This window comes from Vombatus ursinus, unplaced genomic scaffold (assembly GCF_900497805.2).
Source record: "Vombatus ursinus unplaced genomic scaffold, bare-nosed wombat genome assembly UNPS02008996.1, whole genome shotgun sequence".
NCBI classification, from domain to species: Eukaryota; Metazoa; Chordata; class Mammalia; order Diprotodontia; family Vombatidae; genus Vombatus; species Vombatus ursinus.
Window position 1 is genome coordinate 11,602,181 of NW_020948774.1, and position 26,971 is coordinate 11,629,151.

Consider the following 26,971-nt stretch of genomic DNA (forward strand, 5'->3'; position numbering starts at 1 on the left):
TGAGGAAACTCAGAAAGTTTTTCTAATCCTGTCTGAGAATTTTGACCATGGAAATATACCTGAGGAAATGATACTAGGAAGCTTTTCCTGCAAATTTCAGACTTGTCCACCCTCTGAGGGAGAGGAATTGCTTAAAGAAGTAGGGGCCTTTCTAATTACAGGAGGCGTTGCTGCAGAGAGACTGTATATTCACAATTATACCTAAGGACTTCACTTCATCTATGAGTAAGGTGGAGGCCACATCCCCCTGAGGTATACAAATACCATAGGCCTAATACTGGTATTTTCTCTGAACATGAGCCATGTCATCAAAAAGAATAATCCTGAAAGACTTGGGTTGGATGAGCAAGAGTGTGCCAGGGACAGTGGAAGGCCCCTGAGGCAGAAAATTAGATTACCAGTCTAAGTCAATAAATTAAATTCCTTTATTTTATCCCAAGTAATTCACATACCATTGTGCTTTCATCTAAGTTACTGATAAAATATGAATTATTATTCATTCAGTCAAACAACATGCATCTATTTATTTTATGGAATTATTTCATATTTCCCCCAATTATATGCAAAAAAAAATTTTTTTAACAATCGTTTTTTAAAAACTTTGAGTTCTAAATTATTTCCCTTCTTCCTTCTCCTTTCCCCTGATTGAGAAGGCAAGCAATTTGATGTAGGTTATATATGTGGAGCCATACAAAACATATTTCCATGTCAGTCATGTTGTGGGGAAAAAAACCATGGACAACCCTACCCCCCCCCCAAAAAAAAGTTTAAAAAAAGTATGCTTCAGTCTGCATTCAGATTTCAACAGTTCTTTTCCTGAAGATGGATAGCTTTTTTTTTTAATCCTTTGGAATTGTCTTAGATCCTTGTATTGGCTGAGAATAGCTTATACAGTTGATCACTGTACAATATTGCTGTTGCTGTGAACAGTGTTTTTCTGGTTCTGCTCATTTCACTTTGCATCAGTTCACATAAGTCTATCCTGGTTTTTCTGAGAGCATCCTGCTCGTCACTTCTTATAGCACAATACTATTTCATCACAATCATATGCCACAACTTGTTCAGCCATTCCACAATTGATGGGTTTCCCTTCAACTTGCAAATTTTTGTCACCACAAAAAGAGCTTCTATAAATATTTCTTCACATGTAGGTCTTTTTCATTTTGTTTTGTTTTTGTTGTTATTGTTTTTTAATCTCTTAGGATACAGACCTAGTAGTGATATTGTTGGGTCAAAGGGTATGTATGGTTTTGTAGCCCTTTGGACATAGTTCCAAATTGCTCTACAGAATAGTTGAATCAGTATACTACTCTACCAACAGTGCATTAGTGTCTCAATTTTCCCACCTCTCCACCAACATTTATCATTTTCCTTTTCTGTCATACTAGCCAATCTGATAGGTATGGGATGGTACCTCAAAGTTGTTTTAATTTGCATTTTTCTAATCAATAATGATTTAGAGCATTTTTTCTTATGACTATAGATAGCTTTGATTACTTCATCTGAAAACTGCCTCTTCATATCCTTTGTCCATTGAGCAATGGCCCTTATTTTTATAAATTTGTCTCAGTTCTCTATATATTTGAGAAATGAGGCCTTTATCAGAGAAACTTGCTGCAATTTTTTTTTCACAGTTATGATTGCTATTTACCTCCATCCTGTTTCCCCCCTGTTTATCCTCCTCTCTTTCCTTTCACTCTGTCCATCCTCAAAAGTGTTTTGCTTCTGACTATTGCCTCCCCCAGTTCTCCCTCCCTTCTATCAGCCCCTCTTTTTTTTTTTAATCACTCTTCCTTCCTACTTTCCTATAGGGTAAGATAATTTCTATAACCAACTGAGTGTGTATGTTATTCCCTCTTTGAGCCAATTCCAATGAGAGAAAGATTTAAGTATTTCCCACCACCTCCCACCATCATCTCCTCCACTGTAAAAGCCCTTTTGTATCTCTTTTATGTGAGATAATGTACCTCTCCCTTCCCCCTTTTCCCAGTGTATCTGTTTTTTTCTCCCCTTAATTTTATTTTTTTAGGTAATTATCCCATCATATTTAATTAACAACTGTGCCCTCTGTCTACGTATACTCTTTCTAAATTCCTAATAATGAGAAAGTAGGGGTTACAAGTATCATCTTCCCATGTAGGAATGTAAACAGTTTAACATTATTAAATTCCTTATGGTTTCTCTTTCCAGTTTACATTTTTATGCTTAAGTCTTGTATTTAAAAGTCAAATTTTCTTTAAGTTCTTGTCTTTTCATCACAAATGGTCAAAAAGTCCCCTATTTCATTGAATGTCCATTCCCGCTCCATCTCCCCCCCCCCCGAAGGATTACTCAGTTTTGCTAAGTAGGTGACTTTTGGTTGTAATCCTAGCTCTTTTGCCCTCTAGAACATCATATTCCAAGACCTCTAATTTTTATGTAGAAGCTGCTAAATCTTGTGTTATCTTGACTTTGGCTCCATGATATTTGAATTATTTCTTTTTTTTTTTTAATTTTCATGTTTTTATTTTCATGTAAGGAAGAATTAGAACCAATAGGAGGAACCACGAGAAAGAGGAAACAAAACAAAACAGAAGAAAAAATAGTAAATAGTATGCTTTGATCTGCATTCAAACTCCATAGTTCTTTCTTTGAATGTGGATAGCATTTTCCATCATGAGACTTTTGGAGATGTCTTAGATCTTTGCATTGCTGAGAAGGCCTAAGTTTAACAAAGTTAGTCATCACACAAAACGGCTGTTACTGTGTACAATGTTCTCCTGAGCTCACTTCACTCAGCATTAGTCCATATAAGTCTTTCCAGGTTTTTCTGAAGTCTGCCTGCTCATCATTTCTTGTAGCACAATAGTATTGCATTACATTCATATACTACAACTTGTTCAGCCATTCCCCAATTGATGAGCATCCCCTCAATCTCCATGAATTATTTCTTTCCGGCTGCTTGCAATATTTTCTCCTTGACCTGGGGGCACTGACATTTGGCTGTAATGTTTCTGGAAGTTTTCATTTTGGGGTCTCTTTCAGAAGGTGATCAGTGGATTCTTTCCATTTCTATTTTAGCCTCTGGTTCTAGAATATCAAGGCAGTTTTCCTTGATAATATCTTGAAAGATGATGCCAAACTCTTTTTTTGGTCATGGATTTAAAGTAACCCAATAATTCTTAAATTGTCTGTCCTTGATGTATTTTCCAGGCCAGTTGTTTTTTCCAATGGGATATTTCATGGTTTTTTTTTCTGTTTTTTCACTCTTTTGATTTGATTTTATTTTTTTTGATGTCTCATTTTAAAGGAATTATTTTCTTCAGTGAGCTTTTGTACCTCCTTTTCCATTTGTCCAATTCTACTTTTTAAAGAGTTCTTTTCTTCAATGGATTTTTGTGCCTCTTTTTCCATTTAGCCAGTTCTGCTTTTTAAGGAATTTTTCTGTTTGTTGGATTTTTGTGCTTCTTTTACCATTTGGCTTATTTTGGTTTTTCAGGTCTTATTTTCTTCAGCATTTACCAAGGTGTTGACTTCTTTTTCATAATTTTCTTACATCACTCTTATTTCTCTTCTCAACTCTTCCTCTACCTCTCTTATTTGATTTTTATAAGCCTTTTTTGATTTTTCCAGAAATTCTTTTTGGATCTGTGACCAATTTTCTTTGCATGTGACTGTTTTGACTTTGTTGTTTTCTGAATTTGTGTCTTGATCTTCCCTGTCTCCACAGTAACTTTATATGATCAGGATCTCTTGTTGTTTACTCATTTTAGCCTACTTCTTGACTATTTGCTTTATGTTAGAATGAGGCTCTGCTTTGGGGGGGGGGGGGCACTGTCCCAAGCTTCATGTTTTTTATGCAGTTGTTTTCAAAGCTAATTCTGGTGACCCGTACATTTTCAGTTCTTCTGAGGTGCTATGATCTAAGGAGAAGTGTGTTTACTACTCTCCTGGTCTGTAATCTGGTTTGTAAGAGACCATAAATACTCTTTTCTATCCTGGAACTGTGAACAGGGTCCCTGTTCCCCTAGAGACAGTGACCCAGATCTGAGTATGGGCAATGCAACAGAGGCTTAATCCCCCAGTGCCAGCAAAGAGATCCCTGTAATCTCCTTCTGACCATTTGTCTGACATCTGTGACCTGAGCTCTCCAGAAGCCACCACTGCTGCCACTTAATCAGTCACCCCCAAAGAATTTTCTGGGGCGCAGCCTGTGCTGGAGCATGCTCCACTCTCTTCCCAGTGCGACAAAACTTTCACATCAACCTTTTAGGTTGTCTTGGGCTGGAAAATTGTTTCACCCTATCCTTTTGTGAGTTCTTCCACTCCAGAATTTGTTTTGAGGTGTTATTTAAAGTTGTTTGGAAGGGAATTTGGGAGAGATTAGGTGATTTCCTGCCTTTTCTTTACCATCTTGGGTCCAACCTGCCTCAACTTGTATTTATTAAGTACCTACTGTGTTCCAGGCACTACTAAGTGTTCGGGTTTACAAAGAAAGGAAAAAACAGTCTTTGCTCTCAAGGAGTTCTCAGTTTAATGAGGGAGAAGTTGTAGAGTAAATGGAGGAGATTAAAGTATGAGAAGACTGGAAAGGTAAGAAGGGGCCAGGTTATGAAAGGTTTTAAAAGCTAAACTGAGGATTTTATATTTGGTCTAGTGGTAACCAAAGGAGTTTATCGAATAGCACTTATTATGGGCAATAGAGTAGATAATACACAAAATAAATATACTAAATAGGGAGGTGGTGATATTTGAGGAAAATGTAGTGAAATTGATTGTAAGCATCTTGAGAGCAGAAGCTGTCTTTTGCCCTTTTTTATACCCTTAGCACTTAGCACAATGCCTAACAATGTTGGAGCAGCTAGGTGGGGCAGTGCTGGGCCTGGAGTCAGGAAGACATCTTCCTGAGTTAAAATCTGCCCTCAGGGGGCAGCTACGTGGTACAGTGGATAAAGCACCGGCCCTGAAGTGAGGAGGACCTGAGTTCAAATCCAGCCTCAGACCAAACACTTGACACTTACTAGCTGTATGACCCTGGGCAAGTCACTTAACCCCAATTGCTTTAAAAAAAAACAAAAAACTAAAAATAAAAATCTGTCCTCAGACACTTACTAGCTATCTAACCCTGGGCAAGTCACTTAACCCTGTTTGCCTCAGTTTCCTTATCTATAAAATGAACAGGAGAAGGAAATGGCAAACCACTCTAGTATCTTTGCCAAGAAAACCCCAAATCGGGTTATAAAGAGTCAGACTTGACTGAAATGACATAACAGTAACAATAATAGCACTTAGTAGGTGTTTAATATATTTATTGATTAATTGATTGAATTAGACTGGCATGGTTGGGAGAAAAGGACATTGTAGGTGGAGGGAAGAGTGTAAACAAAGGCCCAAGCTGAAGGAAAATTGAAGGGCACATCTAAGTGCAGTTAAATAGTCCATTTTGGTTAAGAGTACATAGTGAGTGAAAAGGAGTAAGTGGGAAAGGATCTGTTATCTTAAAAGCCTTCAGTAAGTCAACTGACCACTGCCCTAGGAATTCAGAAGACATTATGGCAAGACATACCCACTTCATTAATTACCTCCAAAGAAAAAACCAAACAAAGTTGCTGTCTCCTGGGAGTGGATGACGGAGTAAAGGTCAGGGGAGAATTCTGGCTGTTTCTAGGGCTGACAAAATGAAAAACTATAGTGAGTCATTCCTTTTCCCTGGCTTTGAAAAAAATTTATTTTACTGTTTTGAAGACTAAAGGCTTTATATTGACTCTTTCTGGTTGGGCTGGTGACTTCTGACTTTGCTAATTTCCCTGAGTCCTGTAGGAAAGACCCCAGGCCTCATTTTCTTTGGTTTCTCAGATGTGGTTCCTAGCCTGGGAAAGGCTACATTGTTCTGGCCTTACATTTTAGAGTCAGAGGAGAAAAAACACCACAGCCCTAAATTCTCATTAATAAATATTCCTGCTTAGTTGCCATGTTTTAATTAATCAATAAACTAAGACAGTTATCAGATTCTGAGGTTGAATTCAAGCCAATGAATGACTTGTAGCCCTAGAAAAATAGATGACTTGTGGTGCCAGATTTTACATTTAAATTTCTTATGTAAACTTTTATTTTCCTAAGAATAGTTACATGGAACATATTCTTTGACATATCTTTGGTTTCCTAGGACTCCAGTCTCCTTGCTCATTATAGAATCATACAAATACTAGAGCTGGAAAGGACCTTTGAGTTCATCTAGTTTAATCCTCTTGGAAACTAAGGCTAAGACAAAAGAAGTGACTTGTCTAAGGTTGTGAATCACTCAACTAACAAGAATTTATTAAGCACCTGCCATTGGTAGGCCTTATGCTAAGTACTGAGGATACAAACACAAAAATAAAAATCTCTGCCCGTGATTGGAAAGGGTGGTGTGCTAGAGCCAGCTGGTTAAGTTCCTGAGATGAAGATCACCTGTGAAGGCGACTCACCTCCTTTCCAAGGAGCCCATTGCACCTCTGGACAGCCCTAAGTATTAGGAAAATTTCCTGCACATCAAAGCCTAAATTTTCATCTTTGTAACCTTCACCCATTGGCTTTTGGTTTTACCCCCTGGAGTTAAATAGAACAAGTCTAACCCTCCTTCAGCACCATAGCACTTCAGATCCTTAAAGACAGTTATGCTTCTCTTGTCAGCTAAAACATCCCAACTCCTGGTCCAATGCCTTTTTCACAACACAACCCTATGAGAATTGCTTATAATATGAATGGCTTCTGCTGATTTAAATAGCCATGAGAAACTAAAAATTCTGTAATGGAGAGAAGTGTATGGAAGGTCAGCACTGAGTTTCAGTTTCTTGGAGTGGTAATTGTAGTAAATGCTGCTTCCCCATCCTATCTCTTTCTGTGGAAAAGAAGTGAATAGCAGCTTAACTCCATGTTGGATATTGCCCAAATGGTTATAATAGGCATTGTATTTTGGGCAGCTAGGTGGCACAACAGACAGATTGCTGGTACTGGGGTCAGGAATGAGTTTAAATTTGACCTCAGACACTTTCTAGCTGTGTGTCCCTGGGTAAGTCACTTAACCCTGTGCTGTCAAATGAGCTGGAGAAGGACATGGCAAGCCATTCTAGTATCTTTGTCAAGAAAATCCCAAATGCAGTCAACCAAGGGTGGGACATGACTGAAGCAAATGAACAACAACAGCAAAGGCATTGTATTTTAACAAAGCCCATAAGAAAAGCACATGTTACCTGGGATGAGTAAGACATTAAGCTGTACTAGGGTCACCTTACCATGATTAGTTTATCAGGCGTAATAATTTCCTAAAGAAATAGTAGCCAAGTGGTTGTATAGTGGAAAGACAATTGGCTCAGGAGTTTGAGAGCTTGATTCTATTTACCTGGCTTTGGACAAATCACTTCTCTTTCCCAGTTTTCTAAGTTGTAAAATGAAGGACTGATCTTATATGAGATTGTTTCTAAAGTCTTTTCTAGATTTGATTTTACCTTTCTGACAAATAATTTCTTTAGAACATTTAGAATTGCATGAGTAGAATACTTAATCCAGTTGGAGAAGTACTATGATCAGGAAAGTGGTTTTTCTTGGGAGAGACAAAGCCATTACAAGCTGCCTGTTCTGACCCCTTCAGTTTTCCCACATTTGGGAGACTTGACTACAGAATTTGTGGTAGTGGGGACTTCAGTGATTGTGATTTGTCCTTCCTGAGCTGCTTAAGGACAGACTGGTTCCTGCCCATGCATGGGCCTGAGCCTGCCATACTTTCTCTCACTAGCCTTTATTTTCTAAGTTCTGCCTAGGTATTTGTTCTCTGCTCCCCACTCCCCTAATACCAGCCACTTTTCCCAGTCTATTAACTACTTACATAATAATGTTTTTCATCAAAAATTGATCCTAACAGTCTCATGAAACACAAAAGCCAACAAGTCAGGTTACAGAATTATACAACAAACAATATTCCTTTCAAACACACAAAAATAAAAAATAGATTTTTTTAATTGCATGAAACATGATGTCTTTAGTATAATAGCTAACATATATCACTTTTTCAGATATGTATAATGCTTTACTCATCTCGTTAATAACTAATTAATAACTCAGTCTCTCATTAATGTTTGCAAGAACCCTGAGAGTTAGGTACAGATGAATAAACTAAGATCTATAGTAGTTATTTGACTTGTCCAGAGTCACAAAGCTAGTAAGTGTCTATAGCAAGATTCAAACTCAAGTCTTCCTGACTCTGAAGACTGATCTGCCTCTGTAACTGAAAGTTTACATATACTGTCAGAAGAAAAATATCAATGAATTATATAATTTCTTCTAAAAGCCCCACCTTGCTCACATCAGGAAATTCTAAAATCCCCAATTAAATTTTAAGAAAATTATTATTTTGGTTACAAACAAACAATGTATAGTCAAATATGAGTCTATCTCAATCTTTTTTTTTTATTCATTTGGATGTGTTCAAATCCACTTTGTAGGGGAACACAGTCAAAATTTTCTTCTCTATAAAACAACTCCTTAAATCAAAGTCAAGTTATTAATAATGGCTAAAAGTAATTGCTAACATTAAGATTTGCAGAGCATTTTATAAATATTCCATTTTAATCCTCACAGCAAACACAGGCGGTAGGTGCTATTATCAGGTGAGGAAACTGAGGCAGACAGAGGTTAAGTGATTTGCCTATGGTTTCATAACCAGCAAGTATCTGAGGCTGGATTTGAACTCAGATCTTCCTGACTCCAGGTCCAGTGTCCTATGTACTGTGCTGCCTAGATTCCCAATTAGTTATTAATGATTCAAAGTCAAAGAAGCATCATAGACTGTAAAAGATCATTCAGAAATGCTTGTGGATTATGGATTTATTGTCTGTAAGTGCCAAAGAGACAGTAATGAAGTCATAAGAATGAAAAATTTGTCACAACATTAGAACTATGCGGGTTCAGCACAGGTTGTTAAAAAAAAACAGTCAAACAACAGCAACATATTGAAGGGTAAACACAAACGATTATTTTTGTTTGAAAATATTTCTTGTAATGGTCGCATGGATGAGTGCAGAGAATGTTGTTTTGTAATGAAAATGAGAGCCGACAAGATAGTTCAAGTGCTACATAACTATTATTGGCTCACACACACACACACACACACACACACACACACACACACAAAAGTAGGGGGAAAGATGAAAATTGGAGGGAAGAGGGATGGTTCCACAGTTTTCTCCAGTTTAAGTTTACATAGATAAGTTTACATACATTACATACATTAAAGAGAATACAATGCCAGTGTGGGAATCCTTCAGTGCTCTATCCTGGGCCCTCTTCACTTCTTCCTCTATTCCTTTTCACTTGGTGATCTCATTAGCTTCTATGATGTTTATTATCATTTCTGCAGATGACCCCCAGATCTACTTTTCCAGACTTAATCTCTGCCCTGATCTCTGGTTTCATATCTCCAACTGCCTTTTAGATATCTTGACTTCAATGTCCCATAGACTTCTTTAACTTAATATGTCTAAAACTGAACCCATTATATTCTCCCCTTTCCAAGCACCCCTCTCTTCTTAAACTTTCCTATTATTATTAAAGGGAAATCACTTGGGCTCACCTAGGTATCATCCTCATCCACTCTTCACTCTCTCTCACCCCTTATGTCCAATCAGTTGTGAAGTCCTATCATTTCTGCCTTCATGTCATCTCATATATACTCTCTTCTTTTCTCTGACACTGACACCACCCTGGTTATAGGCCTTCATCATCTCATACAGAGCTATTGCAATATCATTGGTCTCTGCTACAGTCTCTTCTCACTCTAATCCATTCTTTAGACAACTGTAAAAAAAGAGGTAATTTTTATATATTTATACATATTTTTTATATAAAGCATATATCTGACCATATCACACCCCTATTCAAAAAACTCCAGTGGCTTCCTGTTACTTCTCGGATCAAATATAAAATCTTTTTAATTTGGCCCCTTCCTACATCTCCAGTCTTCTTATACCTTATTCCTCCATTCTGTAGTGCATTCACAATGGCCTCTTTGCTGTTGCTCACTCACAAGATTCCATATTCAATCTCTGAATATTTTCCCTGGGTGTTCTCCTTGCCTGGAACTTTCTCTCTCCTTGTCCTACCTTCCCTGGCTTCCTTCAAGTCTCAGCTAAAGTTCCACATTCTTGAAGAGGCCCTTCCCTTCAAAAGTCCTCTGTAATCTTAGCGCCCTCCTTCTGAGAGTACCCCATGTACCCTGTATCTTTGTGGTTTATACACAATTGTTTTCATGTTGTCTCCCCGATTAGACTGTGAGCTCCTTGAGAGTAGGGACTCTTTTGCTTTTCTTTGTACCACTTAGCACAGTGCTTGGCACATGGTAGGCACTTAATAAATTCTAGTTGACTTGACATTATTTTTACACAATCCTCTTGAAATTGGTAGAAATCAAATTCTTGTGGTGCCAGTTAACCAAAAGTAATGATATCAAGAAAGCCTCCAATTCCTTTGGGACAGTGGCATTCATTACTTTACATTGATCTTTGATTCTCAGGCTCTGAGGAACATTACTCTTCTGAAGAATCTGAAGAACCTGAGGAATCTTTTCTGTGATGGAAACATTGCAAGAGATAGAAACCAAACTGTTCCTATTGTATTTTTCCACTTATATTCACCTCTTGAAGCCCAGGTCGATGATGTGGCTAGATACTAATAATATATAATATTAACAATATAATAATTCATATTTCTAACATTTCTAAGGTGGTAAATTTTAGAAGTTCAAAACATCAATGAAAGAAAAGTCACAAAAGCCTCCATGTAAGTTTTCTTCCTACAAAGATAACATTGTATCCTTGAGAACTATGCCAACAGAGTACAAACTCTGGCATGTTCTACAGCACACTGGAAATGTTTTGATTATGGTCTCAGAAACATTTTGTTTCTGCTACCTGAGAAACAGCTAAGTATGGAAAAGATTATTGCCAGAAGGTTGGGTCCTAAGGATAACTTTTGGGGTGATTCCAAGGATAATGACCCTTGAAACAGAAATAGAAAATGGTTTTAAGCTCTATGTGACCTCATTCCATGTTTTTGGGAGGTTTCAATGTTTTATTTCAGGGATACACAGACAGGATGTTAGCTGGTACACACTAGACCCAACAGAACAGTATAGGGATAGGTATTCAGATTTCACTGATAAAAGAAATTGTCCTGGATATTGGCAGTGATCTTGGCCTCTCACTTGTCCCAGTTATTGACAATTTTATCTTTTTTGTAAAGCAGCTCCTCATGGGTCTCTGTGGAACTCTCAAAGTTGGTTCCTTTAACAATGGCATCAGTAAGACATTTCCTGGCAGAAGTCACATTAGATGTACTTGGTCATGTGGATGTCATACTAGATTGACAGAGCTGTTATTGTCTCTGGATTCTATCTCACTTGTGATGGCCCGGGCAGGGAAGGTAGCTTCAACTTTACAGACTATACAATGCTCTTCCTCTGAAGGAGAGCTCAATAAAGCATGCTTCCTAGTAAGTGGAGGCTCAGAGGGCCCTTCCCAGATATGCAGTTAATGCAAGTTACCAAAACAGGTGGCAGTCACCCCCAAATCTCAGAAGAGTCCAGTCCAAAACAGGATACAGACTGCTATGTTCGTGTCCCTGGCTTGTCCTCTTATATTTAGATACTTGTAAGTAGAAGAGGGACTGGAGTATAGGCCAAAGGAAGTCTGGTGATTGGGAAGTGATGTGCAGACAACCCGGAAAAGGACACAAAGCAGTTGTGTTTGTGTAGTTTTTCTAGAGGAGTCACTACCTACCCTATTCCACTTATGCAATGATGATGGTATGGATGGCTTTCCAACTTAATTCTTAATAGATTATGGTATTCCATGGCTTGTAGCCATACAGTATTACTGGAAGACTATTATTATTAAAATGATGGACCTTTGTTTCAGGAAAAAAATTAAGGTCATTAAAAGCCTTGTGTAAATTCTCAAAGGTAATCCTGCCCACTCCTCCTCCTGGACTAGTTACATAGGTTGTCCATAAAACTGTATGTCACAATCTGAATGATAAGCATTCTTCATTCACTTAACTTTATGAATAATTTTTAATTTTATGAAAGTTTATTAGACTACTATATTTAGACTATTCAGAAGATTCATAACTATGCATCATGAATGCATTTTTCCAGAAGTGTCAGAAGACCCTGAGCAATCAATATGAGTGATGCAGAAAAAAATACACAAAAAATAAAATTGAGTATTTCCTGTGAAAGTTTAACTGTGAAAATCGATTACTCCAAGGAGAAGGCCAAAAAAACCTAGCAACCACCTTAGTCAACAAATACTTGATTTCCTTGCCAAGAGGAAAGAAATTGCAAAACAAGGCAATACTGGTTTAGAATACAAATTCATTTGTAAGACTGAAGGATGATGGAAGGAGCAATATCACTTTATAAAATAGGCAAATCAGTGAAAGCAAAAACAAGTCTAAAGAAAGCTTGGCATGAAACCCAAATGAGCCACATCATCCAAAGAACATTAATAGATGAAACTGGCAGGAGGAAGACAAATAGATGAAAAACAGAACAAATTGTCAATATTTCTATAATGAGTAATTTTCATCATCATGGCAGAGGAGCCACCATATTTGGACTTCATCACCTCAGACCCTAGAGTGCTATGCAAAGAAGTTGGAATAGCACTTAAGATAAATTTGGGAAAAGTAACTGGACCAGACCAAGTGCACAGATGAAATCCATGCTGGAGGTGACATAGTCTTGAAAATCCCTTGCAGAATCAGGGAGGAGAAGATGCTAAAAGAATGGGAAAAAATATAGATGGTATTACTACCCCAAAATGGTACTTAAGAAAATATTAAAAACTCCAGAACCCAAATCTTTTAAAGAATGAATTATATCCTCTCCCCACCCCTCCCCACTTTATTTTCCCATGACAGGGATTAGTTTTCCCTAAAAGGGCACAAAGCTGTCCCTGAGTTCTTATTGGTTCATATCTTCCTTGTTACATAAGGATCCCTCCAACTTGATGGATGTCTGAAGACCACTTGAGTCTAGAGACAGAGATCTCAGCTTGTAGGAACTGTGCAGTGAAAATCAAGAGGCAGGCTTGACATTGAAAAGATCTCTTCTGATGGGGGAGGCAACTGACAGAGAGCATAGCCAAGAATACATTATATGATCTCTGATCCAGAGGTTTCAGTTCCAGACATTCTAGTTCCAATGCATTCTGCTGACAGGGGGAGGCATGAGATAGCCTTAGAAGAGAGGAGATTTAGGAACTGCCACCAGTGGTTAAGACAAACCAACCAACAAACCCCAGAATATTCTTATTACTGCTTTCACAAGGAGGATGCTTTCTTGGGAATCATTATCTGTGGGTTCCCTTTCACCAACCTGTATGTGTGTTACTGGTGAGTAAGGTTAATTGAAAACTCTTAGAGTGGTTTGAACCATCTCATGTAGTTAATGCCATACAATGGAGTGGGTGGCAAATAGGTGATAATAAGATCAAAGGCATGACCCATATTTATGTGGGGCTGAGGTGGGGTGGAAGAGTAGCTCATGAGAAGTGAAGAGAAGGGTCACCCCCAAAATTAATGCTCTTAGGCCAAGTTTTTCCTTTTGAACAATTCTTCCTAGTACAGGGTTGGATTCCCTTAGTGAGAGACTTCACCCTGACTTCTGGTAGCTATGTAATAAATACATTTCTCTTCATTTAAAAAAAAAGTTTTATTGATGTGTTTGGTTTTTATATTACATTTACAGATAACTAAATCTATCATAACAAAATAAAAGTTAAGTAAAATTACTAAGTGACCTCATCCAACAGTGTACCACCCCCTCTCTATTAATAAATTATTTTTTCTTCCCACTTTCTATCCCATTGGGAATAAAATTCAATATAAACAAATTTCTTGTAGTATGTGTAGTCAAGAAAAACAAATTCTCTCAATGCCTGCATACAAATCTATCTATACATATATACTGTATATATGTGGATATCTGTGTGTGCATATATACATGTACATATGCACATGTATATATTTCTGTGCTCCAAATCTTCCATGTCTCTGGAAAGCCTGTTCCAACATTGATTCTCTGAATCATGAATGGTCATTATATTGATCATAGTTTTTACACCTCTCCATTTTTTTTATTCTTACAGTGTTGCTGTTGTTATGTAAATCTTTCTCCTGGTTCTGCTCATTTCATCCTTTGTTAGGTTTTTTTGTTTTTTGTTTTTTGTTTTTTTGGCTAGCCGATGGGGTGAAGTGACTTGCCCAGGGTCACACAGCTAGTTAAGTGTCAAGTGTCTGAGGCCAAATTTGAATTCAGGTCTTCCTGAATCCAGGGCTGGTGCTCTATCCACTTCGCCATCTAGCTGCCCCATCCTTTGTTAGTTTTATAAAGTCCTCAAAATTATAGAAATTGTTCTTCTAGTTCATCTTAACTTCATTCTGCATCAGTTAATATATCCTAAATCTTTTTTGAAAAAATCCCATTTTTTTATTTCTTACTGCACCATAGGACTCCATCAAATTCGTGCCGTAATTTAACCATTCTTCAATTATTGGACATTGTCTTAACTTCCTGGGTTGTTTTTTTTTTTGGTTTTGTTTTGTTTTTGCCATCACACAAAAAACTGCCCTAAATACTTTTGTACATAAAAAACCTTTGTATCTCGTTTTGACCTCTTTTGAATATAGAACTTAGCATGTCTCTAATTAATAATGATTTGGAACATTTTTTCATATGATCATAAATAGCCTAGATTTGTTTCCTTGAGGAATTTTTTTTTAATATCTTCAGACAATTTATCAATTGGGGAATAGCTCTTTTTCTCATAAATTTGAATCAGTTTCTACATACCTTGGAAATGAGACCTTTGTCAGAGAAATTTGCTGCAAGGTTTTTCCCCCAAACTAATTTTTTCTCTTTTAATCTTAGCTGTATAGATTTATTTGTGTAAAAAACTTTTAAATGTTATGTAATCAAAGTTATCAGATATCAGTATCATGAAGTGGGTCAAAGCTAGAGGTTTGTTAGAACTCTAAATGACTTCTAGCTAAGATTAAAAGACATGCAAATTAAAGCGACTCTGAGATTCCATATCCAAAAGGAAAATTATAAATGTTGGAGGTCTGTGGGAAGACAGCACATTGATGTACTATTGGTGGAAATATGAAGAGGTATAAAAATTCTGGAAAGAAAATTGAAATTATGCATATTTTAAACACTACATGCCCTACCACTGACATTATCTGACTTCTCTGTTGAGAACAGTCTAAAACTATACATTGAAGAGTGGAAGCCAGTTAGTCAGCATTTGTAGAGGGAGGTTTGAATTGTCTATACCAATGAAATCACAATTTCAGACAGAAACAAAAAAAAATAATATCTTCCAACTGGAGATACCAATGTGGAAATTTCAGACATCAGTGACAAATGAATCGTTTTGTGTGTGTGTGTTCAGAAATAAGAAGATTGTTTCTGGGGCAGCTAGGTGGCTCAGTGGATAGAGCACTGGCCCTGGATTCAGGAGGACCTGACTTCAACTCCAGCCTCAGACACATAACACTTCCTAGCTGTGTGACCCTGGGCAAGTCACTTAACCCCATTGCCTAACCCCCCCCCCCAAAAAAAAGAAGAAGAAGATTATTTCTAAGTCACTTAAATAATACCACATAAGAACATTGTAGCTCTTCTCATGCCTATTCTATAGGGTTGGTTGTAGGAACAGAACAGAAAATGGCTAATTAGATCTTATAGTCTCATATCAATACTTTGAAAGTTTTGTTTCTCTCCATTAAAAAGGATTCCTCCTTATACTGGGTCTTGCATCTAGGTCCAAAGTTACTGGCCACTTATGTTCTATTCTCTTCTGAAAGTTCTGAAAGTTCTGTCAGGGGGTGATGGATCTAATGGTATGAGTAAGTGGATAAGTTTACCAAGTTATAAAGTCTGAAGATTTCTACTGCTTCTAAATTTCTAACTTTAGTTTTTGCTTCACTTCAAATCACAATTATAGTATATTCTTTTCATTCCAACCCAATAGCACACCTCCATACATCCTTATGGTTCCATCTTTCCACACCTCATGACCCTGCTATCTCTTGGTTCCAGCTGATAAGGGCACCAGTAGATTGAAAAGCCAGTTTGGAGGTGGGGGTGGCTTTCTGGCCAAAGAATGCTGTTATAAATACTTTCTTTGTTCCTGTGACCTCTGGGATGACCTTGGTGATATTGAAGAGTTAGGTTAGACAGATTAGAAATCATGGCATAACTGTCTTTAGGGAAGGCTCAAGAAATGCTGGCCTGTTTCTGAAGTCAAAGTGGAGATTGATTTGGGAGGAGCTGGCCGTGTACTACTACTGATCCACATACCAGGATTATTTAAATGAACTAGAACTACTAGCGCAGGTATTCTTATCCCTAGGTGGGTAGAATCCATGAAGTTGGTTGGGGAAAAAAAAATACATCTTTGTTTTTATTAACTTGTAACTATAACATTTTTTTTTTCAATAATGAATATGGACACCAAACTACAGACTGCCAAAGGGGATCGTGATACATGCAAAAAATCCCAATACTAGGAAGGATTGGTAAGACAAAAACAAATATGCCAGTCACAAGAGGAATTATTGCTGTCATGGACCTGAGCATCTGAATTCCAGTAAATATGGAGAAAATAAAGAATTTTGCAATGGCCTGCATAGAATACTTGCCTTGCTTTTACAGCCTATATATTTTTTTTATATTTTATTTTATTTTTATTTATTTTTTTGCAAGGCAATTGGGGTTAAGTGACTTGCCTAGGGTCACACAGCTAGTAAGTGTCAAGTGTCTGGTCTGAGACTAGATTTGAACTCAGGTCCTTCTGACTCCAGGGCTGGTGCTCTATCCACTGAGCCACCTAGCTACCCCATATTTTGTTTTTTCAAATACATGTAAAAACAATTTTTTAACAATCATTTAAAAAAATTTTGAGTTACAAATTTTTTCCTATCCTCCTGCCCCCCCATCTCTCCTTGAAAAGGCAATCAATTTGATATTGATTATATATGTGCAGTCATGTAAAACATGTTTCCTTATAAGCCATGTTGTGAAAGAAAATACAGACAACCTCCAAAAATAAAAAAAAAGAAAAAGAAAGTTTAAAAAAAAGTTTGTATTGATTATATTCATCAAGTTTTTTCTCTGGAAATGTATAGCATTTTTATCATAAGTCTTTTAGAATTGTCTTGGATCATTGTATTTCTAAGAATATTGCTATTACCCTTCACTTTGCATCAGCTCATATGTCTTCCTAAGTTTTGCTGAAAGCATCCTTCTCATCATTTTTTTATAGTACAATACAGTAGTATTGCATCACAATTCTATACCACAACTTGTTCAGCCATTCCCCAATTTATGGGCATCCCCTCAATTTCCAAGTTTTTGCCACTACAAAAAGAGCTGCTACATATATATACATATATATTTTTTATTTTATTTTTTAAAATATCTCTTTTGGATACAGACCTAGTAGTAGTATTGCTGGGTTAAATAGTATGCACAATTTTATAGCCTTTGGGTATTTTTCCAAGTTGCTCTCTAGAATGGTTGGATCAGTTCACAACTCCACCAACAGTCCATCACTGTTCCTATTTTCCCATATACCATTCAACATTTGTCATTTTCCTTTTCTGTCATACTAGCCAATCTTATTGGTGTGAGGTGGTACCTCATAATTGTTTTAATTTGCATTTCTCTAATCAATAGTGATTTAAAGCATTTTTTAATATGACTATAAGTAGCTTTGATTTCTCTGTCTGAAAACTGCTTGTTTATATCCTTAGATCATTTATGAATTGAGGAATGACTTGTATTCTTAAACATTTTGAATCAGTTCTCTATGTATTTGGGAAATAAGGCCTATATCAGAGTAACTTGCTGGAAAATTTTTTCACCAAGTTTTCTGCTTTCCTTCTAGTCTTGGCTTCATTGGTTTTCTTTGTGCAAAACCTTTTTAATTTAATGTAATAAAAATTATCCCTTTTATACCCTATAATGATCTTTATCTCTTATTAGATAATAAATTCTCTCCTTATCCATAGATATGACAGGTAAAATATTCCATGCTCCCCTAATTTGCTTATGATATCATCCTTTATACCTAAATCATGTACCCATTTTGACTTGTTATATGATGTGAGGTGTTGGTTTATACGTAGTTTCTGCCAAATTGCTTTCTGTTTTTCCCAAGAATTTTTGTCATATAGTGACTTCTTGTTCCAAAAGCTTGGATCTTCGTGTTTATCAAACTCTAGTTTACTATGGTCATTGTATGCACATTATGTATTGTGTGTATATACACAATATACACTCTGTATATTGTGTACTTAATCTAGTCTACTGATCCACTACTCTATTTCTTAGCCAGTGACAGATCATTTTGGTGATTCCTACTTTATATTACAGTTTGAGATCTGGTATATAGCTAGGACACCTTCTTTTACATTTCTTTTTCCTCACTGATTTCTTGATATTCTTGACTTTTTTTTCTTCCAGACAAATTGTTATTTTTTTCTAGCTCTGTAAAACAATTGGCCTACCCATTCTCCAATTGTTTAGCTTGATTTTATTTGTGTGAAAAGTATTTTATAATTATATTCCTGAGTTTGCCTTGTCAGGTAGAAATCCAAGAGTTTTATATTGTCTGCAGTTATTTTAAAATAAATTTCTCTTTCTATGTGTTCCTGCTGGGTTTTGTTGGTAATGAATATAAAAAACCTGATGATTTATCTGGGTTTGTTTTATATTCTGCAACTTTACTGAAGTTGGTATTATTTCAACTAGCTTTTTAGTTGATTTTCTAGGATTCTCTAGGTATACTTTCATATTGTCCACAAAGAATGATAATTTTGTTTCCTCATTGTTGCTTCTAATTCCTTCAATTTCTTTTTCTTCTCTTACTGCATTTCTAGTACAATGTTCAATGATAGTGGTGATAATAGGTATCCTTGCTTCACCCCTGATCTTATTGGGAAGGCGTCTAGCTTATCCATTACAGATAATGCTCACTCATGGTTTTAGATAGATACAACTTATCAGTTTAAGGAAAGCTCCATTTATTCCTATGCTTTCTAGTGTTTTTAATAGAAATAAGTGTTGTATTTTATCAGAAGTTTCTCTGCATCTAGTGAGATAATCATATGCTTTTTATTCTTTTTTGTTGTCAATTTGCTGATAGATTTCCTAATACTGAACCAGCCCTACATTCCTGGTATAAGTCCCACTTGATCATAGTGTATGATCCTTTTTTGTGCTTTTCTCAGAAGTTATTTTTGGGCCTGTGACCCATTCACATTTTTCTTTGCATGAAGCTGTTTTGACTTTGTTGTCTTCTTCAGAGTTTGTGTCTTGATATTTCCTGTTACCATTGAAACATTCTGTGGTCAAATTCTTTTTTTGTTGTTTGCTTATTTTTCCAGCCTATTTCTTGACTTCCAATCTTATATCAAAGTTGGGTTCTGCTCTTGGGGTGGAGGGGGAACTGTCCCCAGCCTTAGGTTTTTCATGTTACAATTTTCAGAGCTAGTTCTAGGTGTTTTCATTTCTTTCAAGGTGGTATGATCTAAGGAGAGGTGTATTTATTACTCTCCCTGCCCGTGCTCTAGTCTGTGAGTGACCACAAGTACTTTTCTCCTCCCTGGAACTGTGACCAGGGTTTCTGCACCACTAGGGCCACAAGTGCTTTTGCTCCTTATGACCCTGGAATTGTGACTCAGGCTCCTGCTCTTCTATGGTTACAAGTGTCAGTGATCCTATTGGACCTGACACTAGAGCCTGCATTCCCCTGTTAGTTACTGCAAGCCAGTGTTGCACTGAGTTACAGATAGGCCTAACCTTGGTGAGACAGACCTTTTCTGACAACCATCTAAATTGTCTTGGGCTAGAAATTTGTTTCACCCCAACCTTTTATTAGTTTTGCTATTCCAGAATTTGATTTGAGGCATTATTTTAAAGTTATTTGGATGGGAATTTGGGAGAGCTCAGTTGAGTCTCTGCTTTTACCAAAGAAAAAGATTTCAATATCAAATTGTGAATCTTCATTTCATTGTACTTTCTTTAAAAAAAATTCTCCACCTTATCTTCAAAACAGTCCTGCTTATGTATATTTCCTTTGAACTTCCATTATTTATTTTATGGTGTCACCATTGATAATCATGCAACATCCTCCCTCTCCCCCAGTTGAAAACTAAGAGAAAGAATAAAGAAAAAAATCCCTCGTAACAAATAAACATAGCCAAGTGAAAGGAACCAACAGAGGGTCCATGTCTACAGATACGTCCCTACGCCATCTTTCTCAGGAAATGGGAAATATGCTTTATTATAAATTCTTTACAGACATTATTACACTGATCACAGTTTTTAAGAATTTCATAGTTGTTTTTCTCTACAAATTTTTGTGTAAATTTGTCTCACAAATTTTGTGCAAGTCACTTATCCTATCTCAGCCCCAATTTCCTTATCTCTAAAATGGTTGTTGTAAGGACAAATAAGATATCCTATACAAAATACTTTGTAAATTATTATTATTCTACAGTGCAATAATATTCCGTTGCATTCATATACCACAATTTTATTAGCAATTCCCCGAATTTGTAATGGGGAATCTCAGGTACCTTCTTAGATTCTAATTTTTCTTGCTTTTGCTTTTCTTCCCCTCTCAACCCTTCTTCAATTTCTTCAGGATCAGAAAGAGATTACTTCACTGATTTTTTTTTCCTACCCACTGGTATCATCCTCCCAGTCCTGATTATTTTCCTGTTGAGTTATTATCAAATGAGATAATAATTGTAAAGAACTTACCAAAGTTCCTGCTACATAGTAAGGTCTATATAAATGGTAAAATTATTATTATAATTAATTTATTATTAAGTTTGATGTATTTCCACCCAAAACTGTGTATGTGTGTGTTCATGAGCAGGGTTCAATCCTCTTTTGCCCTTTGATATAGAAGTGAGGTTCATCTGATATCCACTTCTCCCCTTCCCACTTCCTTCATGTTTGTCTGCTCTTCTTATGTTACCCAATTCTGAGAAATAGTAAATCCCACCATTTTTTTCTTCCTTTTTGTGCTAGTATATTCCTCATTTTACTCTGCCTTCTCTTTATTCTCTTTAATCCCTCAGAACAGAACCAATTCATTCCTAGGTCTTCTGTTTATTTTGATGTAACTCCTTCAATACCCTTTGAAGACATTAAAGTTCTGAAGGGACACGTTTCTTCTCTTATTAGAATGTCAGCAATACGTTATCATACAGCTCCTTCCTTTTGCTCAAATAAAATTACCTTTCTAGGCTTTTCTTCACTCTCATATTCATTTTTCAAAGTTCCTACTCTGTCCTTTCATCAGAAATTTTTGAAAGTTCTCTTACATTAAATATCTATTTCCTTTTGTAACATTATACTCAGTTGTCCTGGGCAAGTTATCCTTGGTTTCAAGCTTAACTCTTATGCCTTTTGAAGTATTGTATCCTATGGAAGTCTCTCATTTATCATAGAAGCTATCAAGTGTTGCATAATTTTAATTATGGCTACTTGGTACTTAAAATGCTTCTTTCTGGATACTTGCAGTATTTAGAAAAAAGTTTTTTTGATGAAGGAACTCTGTATTTAGGCTATGACAATGAGAATCTTAGAACTTTTTTGGGGAGGTGGTTCTTTCAAGAGATGATTAGTGGGTTCTGTCTTTATTTTTCTTCTTGTTCTAATAGATCTGAGTAATTCTCATTCTTTCTTGAAATATAATATCCAAGCTTTTAAAGAAAAATCATGGTTTGCAGGGCATTCAATGATTTTTATTTGATCTCTTCTTGACCTGTTTTCTAGGATATTTGTATCCATTTGTATCATTTGTATCAAATTTGTATCAAATATCCTATTGTTTCTCTCACATTCTGACCAGTCTTCCTATTATTCTGGTGCACTAAACCTTCTGCTTAATCATTAGATTAATAATTTAGGACCAAAGACTTTGAGAGTTGGAAGAAACCTTAGAGTTCATCTACTTCAACTCCAATCCAATGCAGGAATTTTATCCACAGTATCCCTGACCAGTGATTATTAAGCTTTTGCTGAATTGCAAATGATGGGAGACCAAGGTAGATCATTTCATTTTTGGACAGATCTAATTGTTAGAAAATTCTTCCTTATACTGAACCAATATTAGTTTTGTTTTAAGCAACTTTCACCAGCTTGGGCCTTGCGCCCTAATAAAGATTACAAGTGTGCACCACCATGACCCTTACTCCTAGTTTTCTTAGCCATTAATTAATTGATTCCCCTTTGAGTCTTGTTCTGAATCTATTTGCTAGTGTCATTTTCCAAGAGTCACTGATGGTGGGTACCAACTCCTTGGTTTTACTTCTTTCAGGACTAATTTACTTTTTATTCTAGTGCTCCCTGAGTCTTCAAGATCTGAGTGGAGTCTGATCCCAAAGGCTACCAGTCCTTTCCTCTTGTGCTGGATTGGAGCTATGATTAGAGCATCTGTCTGCTCTCTCTTACCAGGCAGCTGATGGCACAGTAGAGTGCTGGGCCTGGAGTCAGGAAGACCTGAGTTCAAATCTGGCCTCACTTGCTAACTGTGGGCAAGTCACTTAACCTCTGTTTGCCTCAGTTTCCTCAACTACAAAATGAAGATAATACCTTCCAGGGTTGTCTTGAGGATCAAATATTATATTTGTGAAAAACTTGTACACAGTGCCTGCCACATAAAAGGTACTATATAAAAGTTTATTCTCTTCTCTACTCTCTCACTGTGGAGAAACTTTTAGGTGTTATTCAGTGGGTCACAACGTTTATTTGAAAAATAGCTCTACAGAAAAGTGGGTCACTTTCCCCTTATTCTCACTTTTTAATGTTTGGGAATCTCTTTCTCCCCAATTAGTTCTTCAAGCCACAAAAAAAGATTAACCATACTACCCAAATACTTTGGCATGTTCCCGCACCACCCACATATTTTTTATCTTTGGATCCCAGGGTTTCTCTACAAATCCTGACTAGGGCCAGCTGGCATCTTTCCCAGGACGTTGTTTTGGTGAGCAGTTACAAGTCAGTGGGAAATCAATGTTATACAGTTTCAGTCTCAGAAAATACATAAGAAAAGTGGCCATGAATTTTGCAGATTTCTGCTTTATTTCAGGTGGATGTGGACTTTCTCCATTTTGGGGTTCATTTATAAACCCCAAGCTTCCTAGAAGTAAAGTCCATAGTCTTAGAGCTGGAAATGACCTTAGAAGTCACTATAATATAAATCTTATAATTTGTATTTGAGGAGATTGAGACTCAGAAAAGGGAAATTTCTTATTCCAAGAAGGTTTATTACCTTATATACTATGCTTATCTCATCTAATTTTGAAATTCATGGATGTCAGCCCAAATTTGGAATGTAGTGTATGTCAAATAGGTGTGTTGAACTTGTTGGCATATTGTCTCCCCCATTAGATTGCTACCTTCTTGAAGAATGGGACTGTATTTTGACTTTCTTTGTATCTTCAGCGCTTACCTTGGCACACAGTAGGTACTTAATAAAATGCTGATTGACTGACTTCCCAACCTTTCCATTTCTATAAATTATATATTATATATTTATATATTGTAAATTCTATAAATGACTCTTCATAGAATGATCACTGCCTCTTTTTCTTTTGCCTCCCTATGTAATCATTCACCAAGTCTTGTTTTGCCTGGATCTTTGCCAAGATTATTAATATATTGTATTTTAAATTTCTTGTCTGGTGTAATATCATGTTATTCCATACATTTATGCTCTAGCCAAATGGTATTTCTTACCTCCTCCTTTACCCTGACATCTCATCCTTAAGACATTCACTAGTTTCTAGAATAGGCCCCTTCCTTCCTACATCTTCCTCTGATGAAATCTCTTTCCTCTTTTAAGGTCCAATTCCAATGTCACATCCTTTATGAAACCTTCCATAACTTCACTTCTACTCCTGTATTCTCTCCTCCCCCCACCAAAAAAAAAAAAACCTGGTGAAAGTGATCTCTTTCTCTTCAAATTTCTTAGCAATTTACCTGGACACTCCCCCTCCCCCTCCCCCTCTTATTTCATTTTCTTTTATGTTGCTATTTATGCTCTTGACCTTCCCCCATTAGATTGTAAGATTCTTGAGAGCAGAGCCAAAGACAATAACTTGTATATGATAGCCACTTCATAAGTGCTTGTTGAAACCCAGGGACTGTGTGTATACAAATGACAATTCTAAGTTAATTTGCTTTATTGAGTGCCACACCAATCAAACTACCAAGGAGTTATTTTTATAGAGCTAGAAAAAATCATAACAAAATTCATCTGGTACAACAAAAGATCAAGAATATCAAGGGAATCAATGAAAAAAATGTGAAGGAAAGTGGCCTAGCAGTACCAGATTTCAAACTACATTACAAAGCAGTAATTATGAAAATGCTCTAGTACTGGCTAAGAAATAGAATGGTAGATCAGTGGAATAGATTAGATATGCAATATACAGTAGGAACTGATGGAAGTAATCTTGTTTTTGATAAACTCAAAGATCCTAGCTTTTGAGGCAAGAACTCATTCATTACTGAGAAAACTAGAAAACAGATTGGCAGAAACTAAGCATAGAACAACATCTCAAACCATATGCCAAGAGAGAGTCAAAAAAGATGAATGATTTAGACATAAACGGTGAAATCTTAAGTAAATTAGGGAAATATGGAAAGATTTACCTGTAAGATCTATGGATAAGGGAAGAATTTATGACCAAAACAAGAGAAAAAAAATCACGAGAAATAAAATGGATAATTTTCATTACATGAAATTAAAATGTTTTTGTACAAACAAAACTAGTGCAGCCAAAATTATAAGGAAAGCAGGAAACTGGGGAAAATTTTTATTATGATTTTCTCCGATAAAGTCTTTATTTCTCAAATATATAGGGAACTGATTCAAATGTATAAAAATAAGATCTATTCCCCAACTGATAAATGTTCAAAGGATATGAACAAGGCAGTTTTCAGAAGAAGAAATCAAAACTATCAGTAGTCACATGAAAAAAATACTGTAAATCACTATTGATTAGAGCAAATTAAAACTTCTGAGGTACCACCTCACACCTATCATATTGGCTAATATGACAGAAATGGAAAATGATAAATGCTAGAGGTGTGTGTGGAAAAATAGGGGCATTAATGAACCATTCATTAGTGGAGTTGTGAACTGGTCTAACCATTCTGGAGGAAAAAATTGGAAACATGCCCAAAGGGCTATCAGACAGTGTATACACCTTGACCCAAAAATACCACTACTAGATCTGCACCCCCAAAGAGATCAAAGAAAAGGAAAAAGGATCTATTTGTGCAAAAATATTTATAGCAACTTTTTTTGTGCTGGCAAAGAATTGGAAACTGAAGGGATACCCATCAATTGGGGAATCACTAAACAAATCGTGGTATATGATTGTGTTGGAATACTATTGTGCTATAAGAAATGATGTGAGGGGCAGCTAGGTGGCACAATGGACAGAGCATGACCCTGGCGTCAGGAGGACCTTAATTCAAATCCAGCTTCAGACAATTAACACTTAACTAGCTGTGTGATCCTGGGCAAATCACTTAACCCCATTGCCTAGCCAAAAATTAAATTTAAAAAATGGGGCAACTAAGTGGTGCAGTGGCTAGAGTACTGGCCCTGATATCAGGAGGACCTGAGTTCAAATCTGGCCTCAGATCAAATACTTGACACTTACTAGCTGTGTGACCCAGCAAGTCACTTAACCCCAATTGCCTAAAAAAAAAAAATAATGTGGGGGATGGCTTCAGAAAAACCTGTATATGAACTGTTGCAAAGTGAGAGGAGAACATTGTATATGGAGAGCAATAGCAATATTGTAATGATGATCAACTGTGAAAGACTTAGCTACTCTATCAAGACAATGATCCAAGACCATCCCAAAGGACACATGATGAAAAATGTTATCCACCTCTAGACAGTGAGTTGATGAACAGATTGAAGTATACTTTTTCACTTTCTTTATTTTTCTTTTTCTTTTTATGTGTGTGTTTCCTTTTGCAGCAAATCTCATATGGGAATATGTTTGGTATGACTTCACATGTATAATTGATATCATATTGCTTGCCTTCTCAAGGGTAAGAGAAGAGTGGAAGGGAGTAAGAGAATTTAAAACTCAATTTAAAAAAATGAATGTTAAATATTTGAAAAATGTAATTGGGAAATATTCAATGAAATAAAAATATTTTAAAAACCAGTACTTGTTGAATTGAATTATGGATTTCCTTTCTGTTTCACTGCCACTACCTAGTGCAAGGTCTAATGCCATATCATCATACTTGATTATACTGATGAATTATTGTCTTAGCTGGGTTATCTCATCAGTCTAATCCATCCTACATATTATTGTCATAGTAAGTCCCCTGAAATACTATGTGATATAGTGGTTATATCTAGGCCTAAGATCTATATCTACACATAAACATGCACATACACACAAACACACATGTATATGCATATATGGGGGCAGCTAGGTGGTACACCAGGCCTAGAATCAGGAAGACCTGAGTTCAAATCTGGACTCAGACACTTACAAGTTGTGTAACCCTGGGCAAGTCACTTAACCTAGTTTGCCTCAGTTTCCTCATCTGTAAAATGAGCTGGAATAAGAAATGGCAAACTACTCCAGTATCTTTGCCAAAAACAAACAAACAAACAAACCCAAATGGGATCATGAAGAGTCTGAAACAACTATTCATCAACATATGCATATATGCACAGTGTGTATATACACATATTATGTATGTGGATATGTTTATATCCGTATAAATACACATACAGATATATGCATATGTCTATCTTTTCTCCATAGCAGGTGTATACTTTCCTCCAGGTCAGGGACAAATCTTGTATTTTGGTGTGGTGATATCACT

The 26,971-nt window shown here is 36.4% G+C and overlaps 1 protein-coding gene and 1 non-coding gene across 3 annotated transcripts in view; both read left to right on the forward strand.

Annotated features, from left to right (window-relative positions):
* Positions 1 to 26,971, forward strand: part of MAP2K4 (mitogen-activated protein kinase kinase 4) — a 272,193-nt gene that overhangs the window by 194,621 nt on the left and 50,601 nt on the right. The window lies entirely within an intron of this gene.
* On the forward strand, positions 7,515 to 7,682 carry LOC114034544. Its single transcript, XR_003568115.1, has one exon. It is a non-coding gene; the product is annotated as a U1 spliceosomal RNA (small nuclear RNA).